Here is a 16,436-nt window from a genome sequence, read left to right as displayed (position 1 = left end):
GCAGCCTAGACTCATGAAAGTTACCAAAACTCTTCTTCCCGCTACGCTGTACACAATGCTAAGTCCACAGGGTTTCTACTTTGCATGAGAGAAAAACGAACGTTAGATTTGATTTTATGATTGATGAAACTGAGGCCATCAAGCCCAGCATTGGGGCCACTTGGGCCATTCAACCGAAAAGGAGGGAGTTGGAGTGGCTGGGACGGCAAGCTAAAGAGATCCAGAAAAGAATATAAATAAATGAGAATATCGTACAGAGACATAAAGGTGAAACTAAGAATAGAATAGAACAGATTATACAATTTAGGCCAAAGGCCCAGCGCTGGGACCTATGAGGTCATTCAGCGCTGAAAAGGAAATTGAGAGTAAAAAAAGTTTATTGAAAGGTGTAAATGGTGGAAACCCTCAGAGCAGTTGCACTATGAATCAATTGTCAGGAGGGTGGAATAAGTAAGATGGAAGAGCGTGAGAATATGAACCGAGGAACAGTAAAAGGAATGAAAGAGTTACAGCTAGGGGCCGAAGGGAAGCTACAAAGAACCTTCAGTAATGTCCACAGTGCTCCACGTAGGGTGCACTGACGGCAGTATCCTCTACGGGTTTGAAACTAAGAGAAATCTCCACAGTTGCACTAAGTAACAGTTAGAGAGGTTGGACACCAAAAAGGAAGCAAAGAAGATGGAATGGAGGTAAACCGAAAGGCTGAGAAGTGGGTGCATGCAGGGGGCGAATGGACGCTGCCAACACTCTCTAGTAACGCCTACAGTGCACTACGTGAGGTGCACTGACGGAACACCGTCACAACTGACAAGAATGACAACAGACAAATCAAATATCAAAAGGTCTTCACAGAATGACTCTGAGGTTCATGATAAAGAAATTATAAAAAATACGTTGGAAATAAGCCGGTGCTACTTCGGCTTGTCTACGCGTCACCTACTCCGAGGGCTAGTACTAAACATGGAGGAAGCTCCTTGGGGCGCCGTGTTAGTACTAGCCCCTCGGGGATCAAAGTATTATAGGCTATACACCCATTTCTATATTGTTGTCGACAAGTTATATTAATTAACGATATCTTTGTGCGGCCTTGTACTTTACATTTACCCTACGGTGTTTAGTACTAGCACCTGGGAGTAGGTGACGCGTAGATAGATAACAAGCCAAAGTAGCAGCCATAAGCCTTCTTAATGATTCCTGTAACATCAGCCTAACGATCAAGACTGACTTGGATACAGACTCGACATCGACGCAGCTCCGTCGAGTTTGGTAATAACACAGATATACGGTGTCGTTACAGTATACAGCACATCGTAGGACAGAAAGATTCCTCGTGGCATGGGGCATGGAAATGAATATCAATAAGCGCAGGAGGAATAAATTACAGATGCCCAATTACCCAGGCAGCTTCTCTCCCCCTCACGATGAACCACACAACTTGACTCTCTCCATTGTTTTTTCGTCTCTCGTTCTTTTCACAATAAACAAAGCCGGTGTGATTTCATCAGCCTTTTTCGATATTGTTTTTTATTACTATTATTATTATTGTCAGAAGATGAAGAACCCTATTCATACGAAACAAGCCCACCAAATTGGCCATTGACTTGAAATTCAAGCTTCCACAGAATATGGTGTCCATTCGAAAGAAGTAACAGAAGGACAGAGAGGAGATCAGTTATTATAAAAAGATAAATTACCAAATTAATAAATAAATTCATAAAAATGTAAGTAAATTATTAAAATATACAAGGTTCGTACAATTTACTTTCTCCCATGTTTTCAAATCCAGTGCATGAATCTTTGCTGCTGGTTTCATTAGGCCGAGGATTTTTACCGAGTCTGCTTACTAGTTTCAAAAAGTACTCCTGTAATCCCTTCTCGCAGTGAATTTTAGGAGTAATCTATCTATCAGCCCGTCAGCCTGACGACAAAATGGGATTACCTGGTCCTTATAGCTGCTGCTCTCATGAAGACTGTGGGTCATGTCATGGTTGTTAAGTAGCTGGTGCACTCAGTCGAGAGAATAACCAATGCCTCTCCAACCTATACCTGAATTTGAAGCGCCATTTATTTTTCCAGTCATTTGATATACATGTTTAGGCCAAACCTGACGGTAAATTTCACTTGCTGAATAGTTGATGATAATACAGTATGTTTGACAGTTTGAGCTTTTTGGTATGAATAACGCTTCTGCAACATACCAGAAAGTGATGATAATACTGCACTAAACATTATCTAGATGGCTGAAAGCCTATGCTACTGTAGATCTGACACTCGTAAGATTGTTGCAAGAGTCCTTCGAATACTGTTCAAAGGAAATCTGACTGGTCTCCTCAGGAGTAAGATCTTTAAAATCATATCTGATCATTGGGTCATAGTGTTGGTCTATGACAAGCAAAATCTATTTTACTTACAGTGAATAGCACTTTGCAGTTCCCGTTTACCACAATTACAACAGAACTCTTTTGAGACTGGGGAATTGCTATGCATTACAGGAAGTTTTATTTCAGTTTTTCCAGGGCTGCAATTCAGTATGAATGCATGAAAGCCATCTTTGGTAGGGCTCTAGTTATTGCCGCTTCAAATTTTAAGAAAATGTTTAAACTGGCAGTGTTTGCCAGTGATGTAGGAGAGGAGCCGTTTTGGTTTAACCAGCATCAGAAGTGTCAACATTACAAAATCCTGATGTGTACCTACACAAAAAATTTTAATTCTTGATTGATCTTTTGACCAGTATCATCTCACTTTTATTCAGATAGACGACGAACAATCAGTTGTACAAGCGTACGATCTTATTGTTACTGAGCAGATTTAGAGCAACAAATATGCTTAATGTAACACTATCATATTTTTTTTAATAGGAGAATTACTGTGGACATGAGCATCACTCTGCTTGTGCATTTCTACGCCCATGTGGCAAGATACTAGTTGCTGTCCTATACTGTACATATATTCCTTCTGGTTGCTTCTTCCTTAAATACTATCAATCTACTCTTCCCATCTTCTTATTGCCCTCAAAGCTACCTGGAAAAGGCTGATTAAAAACAGTGACCATAACCAGGGATTAGGCTAAGCTAACATACTGACTGCTATGAGCTAGTGATAAATTAATCCCTCCATACAACTGGTTGGTTGGTTTAGAAAAGGCGGCTGATGTCAGCATGGGCCCTACTCTACTCATAAATATGGTAAAATGTTACAAGACATATGAAGCCTAGTGTGGGCCAATGGACCTGGTGCAACCAACCAAAAAGTCCCTACAGCAGGTCCTAGGGCGGATTTCTTAAAAAGGTCTTAACACCCTCCATTATGTTACTGCTAAATGAAACTTCCTTTTTGCCAACACAGGCTATCTATTGCTTATATGATAAGCCATCAGACCCCTGCACCAGGCGATATTACACCTGTTGCCATCCCAACATCTGTTGCCAAGTAACATTTGCAAGAGCACTGCCTTCTCGTGGATTCTGCATGGGGCTTCGAGCTTACTGTACACTGCACCCGAGTTTATAAATCAATGTCATTGGTCGACACGGTGGTCACGACAAAAACACCTTTTGTTCAGAAGCTTTTGCCACAGAGATCTCGTCAGTCCCATTATTCTGACGGATGATTTCGTCAGGACAAATATATTAAACCTGGCAGATATTTCATCGAGATGTTGTAGTTGTTCTGCTGTTGGAACTTCTGAAGTTCAAGCGAACATGCAATGCATTACTGCCCTAATACAATTCAACTTGTATTTTAATATTTTCGTTACATTTTTATTTATTTATTATTTTTCTAAGTTATCTGTTTCTCTAATAACTGATCTCCTCTTTCTGTATTTCCCATTACCTTCTGTTACTTCTTTCGAATGAACACTGCATTCTTGGGAAGCTTGAATTTCTAGTCGATGGCCCCTGTGGTGGACTTGTTCCACTGAATTGGGTTCATCTCTTGTGCAACAACAACAACAACAATAATAATAATAATAATAATAATAATAATAATAATAATAATAATAATAATAATAATACAGATTTAACTTGGCTCTTGTTCCCCAAGAAGCTTTAGGGGAGTTCTGTTGAGGTGATATAAAGGCCTGGTCTGGACCACAGAACTCAGCCCTTTAGCGCACAGAAATCCTTCATATTCCCTCATATTTCAGCACAGGTAAGAATTGGAGTACATATCTATATGTACTATTTATTATTATTATTATTATTATTATTATTATTATTATTATTATTATTATTATTATTATTATTATATTCGGAAGGTGAACCCTATTCATATGGAACAAGCCCACCACAGGGTCACTGGCTGGAAATTCAAGCTTCCAAAGCACATGGTGTTCATTAGGTCGAAGTAAAAGACGGTAATAGAAAATACAGAAAGAAGAGATCAGTTATTAAGACAGAAAAAATAAATTAACGAATTAATACATTTCTTCTTTCTGTATTTCACTTTACTTCCTCTTAATTCTTCCTTGTGAATACCATAATATTCTTCGGAAGCTTGAATTTCAAGTCAACGGCCCCTGTGGTGAGCTTGTTCCATATGAGTAGGTTTCATCTACTGAATAATAATAATAATAATAATAATAATAATAATAATAATAATAATAATAATAATAATAATAATATGTAAAAAGTAAATTATCAAAATACAATATCCACTAAGATATGGGACTACGTAAACTTGCAAAGGTAGCACGGGGAGGGAGGCGGGGTGGGGGGGGGACGGATCTGTTGGTACCCCTGCAAACGCAAGGCAATAAATTACCCGGCCGGTCAGTCCTCTTTCTTCTCCTGTCAAAATAATTGAAATGAAAGGCGCTTCAAGTCAGCGTAAACATCAGTGACCAACGAATTTTACCTGACAGCTAAATCTTCCACACTGTTTCTTTATTGGCACTTCCATTCTTTTAGTGTTGGTCTTTGTAATTATATATGCATAAATGTAAGATTTATTGGACATACGCAAATAAAAGAACTCTTTAACCTGTGAGAACTTCTAGTACTAGGAAACAGGGACAGTTAATCATTTACCAAGGTGACCGAAGTGTTAACAGATGTGCTTAACTAAAAAAAAAAAATATGAATACGAGAAAAACCCGCCTTAAATTTATTAAAATTAAAAATATACATAAACAACCCTTATATAGCCTAAAAACACTAACTTGTTAAAGGTGACTTGTAATAAAGTGTTAACAGAATTTCTAAATTAAAAATGTAAACAAGAAAAAACCCTATCCTACCTTAAATTTATCATCGTTAATAAGAATATACATAAAACAATTCTTCTATAGTCTAGAAGCACAGTCTTGCTAACGAAGCACCCACTGAGTAATATGACAAGGTAGCTTAACCCCGAACAAATACACAATACAGAATAAATACAGTATATTAACAAACGAATGTACATAACGGCAAACCACATAAGTGAGACCACACTTAAGATTATTGAAGGCCTACATTTTACGGCAAAGTTAAGGAAATCAATTCCATGGGTCTAGTGATCGGATAATTGCAACTAGTGCATTGCTAAGATATCTACATAAAAAAAAAAATATGATTCCACGTCATTTATGACGATCAGATAAAAAGACATTGATTGTGACGCGGTCACTTTTTCCTACGATTACCATATTCTGAAAATAGGCTTCGAATAAGAAGCTAGGCCTATGCGTGGCTGGAAAACAAAAAATAGTCCTAATCGCTGAGCAGGGACGCAAAAATGCATTCGTCATTGTTAAGGATTAATTGGATAAGATAATCTTAGGTTAATTGGTTTTCTTTGATAAGAGGTCTTTTCTTTTATATATATATATATATATATATATATATATATATATATATATATATATATATATATATATATATATATATATATATATATATATATATATATATATATATATATATATATATTATACTGTATATACAGTTATATATAAACCCAAAGGTTAAAAGTTGAACATTTTACTCCCACTTGTTGGTTAAAAACGAATAACTCGTTCTTACTTGCAAGGCAAAATTGAACACTTGATTCTTACTTACTGGTCAAAAACGAACAGTCTATTCCTAGCAAGACAATGGGAACGTATATATCGAGTCCACGCTATAGCAAGTATTCCAATCAAAAGAATGAAAAGGAAACTGAGTTCAAGAGCATTTTCTTCAGCCATTGACGAGCGTTTCATTCTGTTTTCTTGGTAACGTCCAGCCACCCCGACCAACCAACCATCTGCACACGCCATTACCTGCCGTAACATACGCCCACATAAATGGCTAATGGCCTCCCACTTCAGCCAACCTTGGCTCATATATACAGTAGGCCAACCTTACCCATACACAGACACATACACAAACACACATACACATATCGGGCGAATTTCTGTCATTTAGTCAGCTCTTTTTGGCCCCCTACCATGTATGTGTGTGGGGACAGGTCTCACAGGTCACTAAGCACACATACATACGTACACACACACACCGGGGCAAAATCGTCACATACAGACACACAAACGCACATACGTCTATCTACTCTCACTCACACACACACACATACACATACACACACACAGAGCGAACCAGTCATTATCAATTACTCACCTGCGGTTATTTCACTGACTCTCCCGGAGGCTTTTTCACAGGTGCAACAAATTGAGCTTCTTCTTCTTCTTCACCGGGGGAGGAAGGCGCGGGCGATGACGACGACGACGGTGACGATGACGAAGATTCCGAAAATGAGATTATTATTATCCTTCGACCACGTCGAGGTCGAGCAGGAGGAGCAGCAGCAGCAGCAGCGTCCCCTTCTTCTTCTCCTTCTTCGACGACGACGGCGGGAGGAGAATCATCCACACACACACAGACAAATAAAAAAGAAAGGGTCGATCAATCAATCACACTCGACGATCAACAAACACACTCGACATCACAACACCACCTCCACATATTTTTCGGCCACTTTCTGGCGGATTATTTCGGCCACTCGACAGCCAAGCAAATCGGCATCTAACAGCGCGCGAGCGACGCTTCACACGTCCAAGTGCCAGACCTCTACTGAACAGCTGTGAGTGTGAGGTGAGGTGAGGAGGAGGAGGAGGAGGAGGAGGTAAGAGGAGGTGGGAGGATGAGGAGGAGGAGGAGGCAGTGAGTTAGTGGCCCCGGACGGACGGACGGACGGACCGGGCCCCGCCATGTAAACGTACCAAGGATTGGGTCCCGTCGCCGGGTGGGAGCCAATGGGCGATTGGCTGCCTGCCGGGGACCAATCAAAAGGGCCGTTTATACGCCCGTTGGACCTCGAGTCACACAGGCGCCCTGGTGGAATCTCGCTTCTTCTTTTCTGGACCATATATGCTCAAAAGGTGGTGGTTATCAGTGCCCACCCTAAGCCCACTATCTCCACCTGCTGGGCTTTACGAACTTAAAATGGCTCCAACAATAGTAAACTAACGGCCGCACACTTCAAAAATCAATAATGGCTGCTGCTGCTGCGTGAGTTGTATTGTAAATGCGGCAGCAGCCATGAATGTGAGGGAGGGAAAGAGAAAGAGAGAGAGAGAGAGAGCATTGCCATCGACACCAACCGTGGCCTCCCGTGAATCCACACCCACCAACCATGGGCCACTACTGACTGACCCTGTTCATCTTGACCCACAGCCTCACACCCACCCACCCACCCACCTACCGCCCCACGGCCATGGAGGTTAAGGGGTAGGCTCTCTCTCTCTCATTCTGTGCCCATCTTCATCCCCAGAGGAGGCGGCACAAACAAACAAACACACACAGATTGGGGGGGGGGGAGTGAGGGAGAGAGCCCGCCCAACGGTTGATCATGCATGTCCTCATCTCTTGGCTGTGACGGGTTCTCTGTCTACCATTCATTCTCCTCTACCATTCTCGTCGAGAGAGAATTCGCTCTGTCCGAAGCCCCGACGGTGACGGAAAGCGATTTACGATGATTGTCTCGCTCTTGTCGCCATGAAATACAAATGGGCAGATGATTACGTCGAGCCAGCTGAGTGTAAAATATGACACAAGGTTGTTTCAGCGTAACTGAACGTTAAATTGAGACATTTTCCTCTCCTGGTGTGTGTATTTAGCTCATATGCAATGGACAACGACACACAGATGTGTGTGAGGGAGAGAGAGAATACACGATTGTATAACCGAATGTTAAATGTTCAAGAACGTAAACATGCGGAGTCATGTTAGACGGAGAAAGTGAAATCGTCTCCTTAGTACCTTTGCGTGTTGGGTTGTATCCCTCAAGCACGAACCTTTTTAGAAGCATGCACGGGGGTACGAAAGCGAATGTGCGTGTTTGTGCCTGCGCGTGCGTATGTGTGTGTGTGTGTAAGCAAGCGAATGCGTGCACGTCCATAATTAGACAAAATGCGAGTATTATACACGGAACTGTGACCGGTTAGCAACGCTTGACGTCATAGCGGTTATGGCTCATGTCAGCGGATCCCTTATGCATGAAGCAGGTAACGATCTTCAGCGAATATCAAGATAACTTTCCGTGTGCGTGTGTATTGTTTGTTTATATTTATATATATATATATATATATATATATATATATATATATATATATATATATATATATATATATATTGGATTTGAAATAAAATTCTTTTACTAGAAATGAAAATAACATTATGTAGACCTATGCTGTCATAATCTGTGTTGTAAACACCACAGCCTTTTTTATGTCTGCATATTTTATATTTTATACTTGCAGATATGAGGACAGTTCCCATACTTACCAATCCAGATCTTAGGTGTGGTATAGGTCTATGTATTTCAATCAACAACTAGTATTTTGTGTTTAACTTCATTTTTATAGCTTACCAGTCTGTTCCCCCTAATTAGGGGTTTCTTTATGGGGCCCCGGTCCTTTTTATGCTGCTGTTGATACTGCTACTGTTTCTTTCTCTTCTGCTCAAGAAAAAAAGTAGCAAACTGCTACTTTTGGCAACATCTTATTAACGAGCGTACGGGCGGTTAGCCATTAAGCTTTCACCTCGAATTGATTTTATCGTTTGCATGAGAATGATTTCATCTATCTGGTTATTAATAATAAATACGTTTTGTTGTTCTATTTAGTGGACTAATTACCAGGTGCGTCGTTGACTGCTTCCGTAAATAGACGTACAAATGTCATTGAAATGGTTTTCGATAAGAAAAATATACTACTGTATAAAAAATTATACACGTTGTTACGAAGCGGTAATATAAGAGAGAGTCTAGGCGCCAAGTCTCGACCCCTGGAGACGTCACGTACCGCCCCGAAGCTCAGACTAAGGTCCTGCATTCTGCTAATCTTTGTAAAATCACAAGGGCCTGAGCCTGAGACTTCAGACTTCGTAAAATTGAACTTAGGCCTAAAACACTGGTTCCGCATGAATTTTCAAAACAACTCGCGTTGGATTGTAAGTTAATGTCCCTATTCTTTTTATAAGTTTTATATAGCCTGAGGCCTTAGACTGCGTAAAATCAAACTTGGGCCTAAAACGAGTTCCACGTGTACTTTCACAACAGAGCTATTTGGATCGTAAATTAATTTCCTCATTTCTTTTTAGCTTCAAACATGAAGGATTGTCTGATACTTTATAGCAATAAACACTGGCGGGCCCATCATCCAATCAAGTAAAAAATGCGCCGAAGTTTCTTCAGTGCAATCGAGTTTTCCGTACAGCGTACAATCAAGGCCACCAAAAATAGATCTATCTTTCGGTGGTCTCGGTATAATGCTGTATGAGCCGCGGCCAATAAAACAGTGATCACGGCCCGGTGGTGGCCTGTCCTATATCGTTGCCAGACGCACGATTATGGCTAGCTTTAACCTTAAATAAAATAAAAACTACCGAGGCTAGATGACTGCAATTTGGTATGTTTGATGATTGGAGGGTGGATGATCAACATACCAATTTCCAGCCCTCTAGCCTCAGTAGTTTTTAAGATCCGAGGGCGGAAAGACAAAGACGGCACAATAGTTTTCTTTTACAGAAAATTAAAAAAATACTGTCTTGTGACTGATAGCACTAATATATTAAGATCTTGCTGACTACGGCTGCATGCGGAGTGGGACGGTATTTACGTAGTGTCTTGAAGAAAAGGTAACAGTCGTCACTCTAAATGTTGTATAACCCACAGTAACATGCTACTGCTGAGTAGCGCATATCTCTGCACCAGTCAGGAGTAGACTGGCTTGAGCACCAACACTCCATCTTAGCCTAAAATTTGAGAGCAGGGTCACGAATGTGTTTATGTGTATTAAGTGTATTGTCTACATAATTGACATATCATTCCTGTTGGTTTGTACAGTTCACGGGTCCACAACAGGCTGTTTATCCCTCCCAGCACTTCAAAGCACGTACGGGCTTACTCTAAAACAACGGTCTAGAACCTGCTATAAACCAATTATTGCCATTGACAATTGACTGAGCTGAATGTGTCTATGTGTATCTTCTACAGTACACCATACAACTGACAGGTCGCTTCTGCTTGTTAGTAGAGTTCACAGGTCCACAAGATGCCATTTATCCCTTCCAACACCTTAAAACGTGAACGAGCTTACTCTAAACCGCGGTCTAGAACCTGCTCTAAATCATCTACTGCCACTGTCAAGTGGCAGAGCTGAGGCTTCCCGACACTGTAAGTACTTTTAAGTAGCCACTTAACCTGTGACGATGGCTGTGCCTCAGTTTCTTGAAAAAGAGGTTAAATAAAACACCGTAGCAACATAGAAATGTTTCGTATTCACCTATGACTATACAGAGGAAGACGAGTTTTGTGAAATCTTCACAGTGTTGGTTTACTTCGCTTTCGTTGTCTTTAATAGTTAAACACCGAGTGATCTGTTCAAAAGGAATTGAAGCATAAAATTAACGCCTACGAGATAAAAAAAAAAATTGTATGGCTAAGATGCATAAATGCATAACATCAAATATATCTTTTGAGAAATAATTGACATTCGCCCTTTTGAAATACATATAACTGGTATCACCAGCAAAGAAGGAATCTTCCAATATTAATCAAACAAAACTATTAAAAATGAATAACAAATGATTTACGTAACCTAATAAAAAATTAACATTCTTTTTGTAGATATAAGGCTGATATATCTCCAGCGAAGAGGGGAATCTTTCAATATCAATAAACAAATCTATTGAAACTAACTAACAATAAACAGTATAACAGGCAGTTTATCAGTAATGATGAATATGTTTTGCTTTCATTATCAAAGATCGTGATTTTTAATTAAATTCACTTTTTTCTTTGGCAATTACCTGACACCTTTTGACTCTGGGCACTCACTGACCCTAGTTATCTACGTCCCAGGTGGTCCGAACCGACCACTCTGTGACCACAGATCTACGAAACACGCCCCAACACAAGTTCAGCTCTTGCCAGTCCACAAGATGTATGTTAGAAAACGTTCCTTTACCTAAAAATATCATAATAAACTTCTATTTTATGATACAGTCCCGTGTGTATTTGAGTATATTCAGGGGAATAATAAAGAGTTCGACTAACTCTGCCCTACGCAATGATGGATATAAAATGACGAATTATGTCGATTCTACCCTACACTACCATCAACACTGAGCGTGTCTCTCAGCTTGCTACTGAATTTAAAGCCACAAGATGAGGACTGTCTACATAAACTACTGATTTTTTTAATAGAATATAAAATCTAGGCCAAAGGCCAAGCACTGGGACCTATGAGGTCATTCAGCGCTCAAAGAAAAATTAAGAGCAAAAAGGTTTAAAAGGCACAACAGAGGCAAAACCTTTTGCTGTTGCATTGTGGAACAACTGTCAGGAGAAGGACGAAAGTCAGACGGAAGAAAGAGAATATGATCGGAGGTACAGTAAAAGGAATGAAAGGGGTTGCAGCTAGGAGCCGAAGGAACGCTGCAAAGAACCTTAAGTAATGCCTACAGCGTACCGTGCGAGGTGCACTGACGGCACTACCCCCCTACGGAGAAATTGATGAGATGTCAGAATGGAAAAAGGAGGTCTTCTCAAACAAATTCTTACAAGACGCGACAGAAGCGCATTTAAAATCTATGATAAAATGTTGAGTATATATCGTATAAGGAATTATTACAATTCCTTTACGCCAACAATGGAAAGAATGATCAAGAAAATATGATGGAACACACAGAAATATTAAAAAAAAAACTTTTTTAATAAAAATTTAAAACAACGTCCTTAAATACTCATTAAAGCAATTTCAAATTGTATAGCAGTGAACATTCCTAGTGAAAACCCGACAGATTCATATGACGTTTGCCTCGGGCTACCATTAGCCACCCTCTTTTGCTCTACTCTGTGATTGGCCAAGTCAATCAACGCTGGCATCTGGTCAGTACTTACATGGCAAACCATTAAGTGAAGCCAGATACCATGGAGCAAGATGTACGGCTAGCAGCCTCATCCTAATGAAAAAGACTGGCCAAAAACTAGGAGGACAATATATATTTATATATGCACTTTGTATTTAGATGACCGTGGAGGGTCGCCAACGTGGATGGAGAAAGGTATGGGGCCAGTAACCTCATGCTAAGATATAAGCTTATATATATGTATTATATATATACAAGTGTATATATTTCATTCACCCTCTCCCCTTGTGACACCAGAGAGGCAGAACCTCCCGGTCCCTAAAAAGCCTGTAGGGATGAAGTTGCAAGCCCCATCACCCTTTCTCAAGCCCAACTGGTACTGGCACCCATTCACAGCTGTTTTGCTTCTGACAAGTGTTTGCAATTTGTGCAACAGTCTTTCTGGAACCTTCAGGTGGTTAAATGTCATTCCTGAAGTGTAAAACAAGTCATAAACATGTTGAAGACATGTTGTATACGTGTCACTAACAGGTTGAAAACATGTTGCATACATGTTAAAAACAAGTCAACAACCGCAAGTGGAGAACGAATCTGGATATTCAGGTGAAGCACTGGTTAGGCCACCAATAAGTTACTGACTTCTACTCAACCTGCTTTTGGTGTGTTTGCAATAAGCTGAATACATGTTTATGACATGTTTTCCTGTAGTGTGGACCCAGATTAATGTCGGCGATTGTCTGCTGCATTCGAAGTCTTTTGAATTTGACTGAGTGACTGTCAATCGCTGACGATTCAGTTGATTGGTGCAATTTGGTGAAAGTGTGTATGTATACATGTGTCTTCCACACAGAATGAGAGAAACAGGTTAACTGAAGATAGATGCATTGGACTCAGAGCAATTAGTTTGAGTTTAAACCTTTGAAGGAAAAATTCAGGAAGAACCAAAAGTTCGATGAACTTCTAACAAAAGCTGAACGAAAAATTCTGGAAAAACTTGAAGCCAGGCTCATTTGATTTACTCAGAAGTGCTTTTTGGAAAAACCTTTGAGGAGTTTGGTACAACCAATGCTTCCTAGAAATGATTATGGAGAATAATTTGGTCAAGGGACATTGAAAAAAACATTTAAATACCATCAAGAAAATCTGAAACATATTTAAATTTTCACAGAAAATCTGAAAAATATTTAAATATCATCACAGAAAATCTTAAAAAATATCTAAATATCCTTAGAGATAATCTGAAATAAAATTTTTAAATATAATCAATGAAAATATGGAAAATTATTTGAATATCACAGAAAATCTGCAAAATATTTAGAAATACTCACAGAAAATCTGCAAATATATTTACAGAAAATCTGAGAATATATCTAAATATAATCACAGAAAATCCAAAAAAAATTTCTAAATATAATCACAGAAAGTATGGAAATATATCTAAATATAATCACTGAAAATTCGAAAGAAAATATTTAAATGTAATCACAGAAAATCCGACAAAATATTTAAACATTGTCACATAAAATCTGAAAATATTTAAATATAATCACAAAAATCGGACAAAATATTTAAACATCGTCACATAAAATCTGAAAATATTTAAATATTATGACAAAATTTGAAAAAAAAATTTTAATACAATCACAGATAATCTGAAAAAATATTTAAATGTAATCACAAAAAATCTGAGAATATATTATCTAAATATAATCACAGAAAATCTGAAAAAATATTTAAAAATAATCAAAGAAAATCTAAGAATATATCTAAATATAATCACAGAAAATCTGAAAAAATATTTAAATATAATCACAGAAAATCTGAGAATATATTATCTAAATATAACCACAGAAAATCTGAAAAAATATTTAAATATAATCACAGAAAATCTGAAAAAATATTTAAATATAATCACAGAAAATCTGAGAATATATCTAAATATAATCACAGAAAATCTGAAAAAATATTTGAATATAATCACAGAAAATCTGAGAATATATTATCTACATATAATCACAGAAAATCTGAAAAACCATTTAAATGTAATCAAAGAAAATCTGAGAATATATCTAAATATAATCACAGAAAATCTGAAAAAATATTTAAATATAATCACAGAAAATCTGAGAATATATTATCTAAATATAATCACAGAAAATCTGAAAAAATATTTAAATATAATCACAGAATATCTGGAAAAAAATTTAAATATAATCACAGAAAATCTGAAACAAATATTTAAATATAATCACAGAAAATCTGAAAAAAAAAAATTTTAAATATAATCACAGAAAATCTGAGAATATATTATCTAAATATAATCACAGAAAATCTGAAAAATATTTAAATATAATCACAGAAAATCTGAAAAAATATCTAAATATAATCACAGAAAATCAGAAAAAATATTTAAATATAATCACAAAAAATCTGAGAATATATTATCTAAATATAATCACAGAAAATCTGAAAAAATATTTAAAAATAATCAAAGAAAATCTGAGAATACATCTAAATATAATCACAGAAAATCTAAAAAAAATATTGAAATATAATCACAGAAAGTCTGAAAATATATTATATCAATATAATCACAGGAAATCTGAAAAAATATTTAAATATAATCAAAGAAAATCTGAGAATATATCTAAATATAATCACAGAAAATCTGAAAAAAATATTTAAATACAATCACAGAAAATCTGAGAATATATCATCTAAATATAACCACAGAAAATCTAAAAAAAAAAATTTAAATATAATCAAAGAAAATCAGAGAAACTCCTGAGATTTTGAGAAATGGGAAAAATGAGCTTCTGAATAACTTTACATAAATTCGAGAATTACAGGAAATATTCTTTTGATTACACGAGTACTTACTACGCAAAAAATTCTTTGAAGATGAGAATTTGAGAATGAGAATGAGAAGTAATGCAAGAAAGAGAAATGAGATGAGGTTAACAGAAATTCATTTTTCAAAACCGGCGCCACACTGGCCGGAAAATGAATGTCCTCAGCTAATCAGACCTAGAATTATTACGACTATTAACTCCTACTATTATCTAAAATGAGCAGACTTTCATATAGAATGGTCAGTTAAAATATAATAGTAAATGTAAACGGTGAAAGTGAAAAGACAATGATTTCTGAAGCTACTTTCAGCGTCTAGACATCCAATTTGTCAACAGCAACGAAACACAGACACAGAAAAAGAGATAAAAACAGATATAAAGAGAGAGAGAGAGAGAGAGAGAGAGAGAGAGAGAGAGAGAGAGAGAGAGAGAGAGAGAGAATTCTCATACCCGCTTCTTCATCTCTCCCAGTTCGTGATAATTTGGCGAAGGTAATTTCACACCAAATATTTCAATCTTGACTGGTCAGTTCCCAGCTTAGAGGATGTGTTCATAGCATAACACCAGATAATGTGCACACCTTAGTGTTAATAGTTCTGCCAAAAGTTAGAAGCATTTCCCTAAGCATATCAACTCTACAAGGATTGATTCGTAAGCATAGATGTTGACATGAAACCTGAAGCAAATATTGAAAAGAAATCTGGAGTCAACTATTAGACGACAATTTCTATCATAAACTTTAAAAGGCACGTAACAAGGCAATATATATATACTCGTATATAGATATAGATATAGATTCTCTACCAGGAAAGCTAAGCATAAACAAGGCTTTTAAAGGTGGAAGTGATGACTGTAGTACTACTGACACTTAGCAAATAGTTCTGTGGGAAAGTCACCTCCCGCTTCTGAACTGGTGGAAGTTGGCACATTTATATATTTAAACTAAGACTTCAAAGAGTGTGAAAATATTCACAACTTTTGTACCATGTAGGTCTGGTGAAAGGTTATGTCTATGAAGATTTGAAGGTGTAAGAACTGTAGTTGCAGTTGCCACACTTGGAAAGTTTAGCAGGACGCGTTAGCTTGGCCTTTGATTGTCAGCTTGGATGGTTAATGTTGGGCGAAGGATCGTATCAACGAACTTTAAAAGCCCATGGGCAAATGTTATAGTTTCTACACTGGGAAAACTGAACAAGGTAGTCAAGGTTCAAGTGCCTGAATAGATGCTCCCTTT

At 37.6% G+C, this 16,436-nt stretch overlaps 1 protein-coding gene across 9 annotated transcripts in view; it reads right to left on the bottom strand.

The window, feature by feature from the left end:
- The window catches only part of LOC136829919 (high affinity cAMP-specific and IBMX-insensitive 3',5'-cyclic phosphodiesterase 8B-like), a 318,075-nt gene extending 310,550 nt beyond the window's left edge, over positions 1-7,525 (bottom strand). For 5 of the 9 annotated variants that reach the window (XM_067089079.1, XM_067089081.1, XM_067089087.1 and 2 more), the window contains exon 1: positions 6,597-7,067. The gene's annotated coding sequence lies outside the window, so the exon portion shown is untranslated. Of the gene's footprint in view, positions 1-6,596 lie in introns of all 9 variants that reach the window. The other 4 variants (XM_067089088.1, XM_067089093.1, XM_067089092.1 and 1 more) reach the window with 3 other exon arrangements.
- Between the last annotated feature and the right edge of the window lie 8,911 nt (positions 7,526-16,436).

This window comes from Macrobrachium rosenbergii, chromosome 45 (assembly GCF_040412425.1).
Source record: "Macrobrachium rosenbergii isolate ZJJX-2024 chromosome 45, ASM4041242v1, whole genome shotgun sequence".
Taxonomy (NCBI): domain Eukaryota; kingdom Metazoa; phylum Arthropoda; class Malacostraca; order Decapoda; family Palaemonidae; genus Macrobrachium; species Macrobrachium rosenbergii.
Note: the sequence above shows the minus strand (reverse complement) of the source record. Positions and strands in the feature narration are given on the sequence as shown.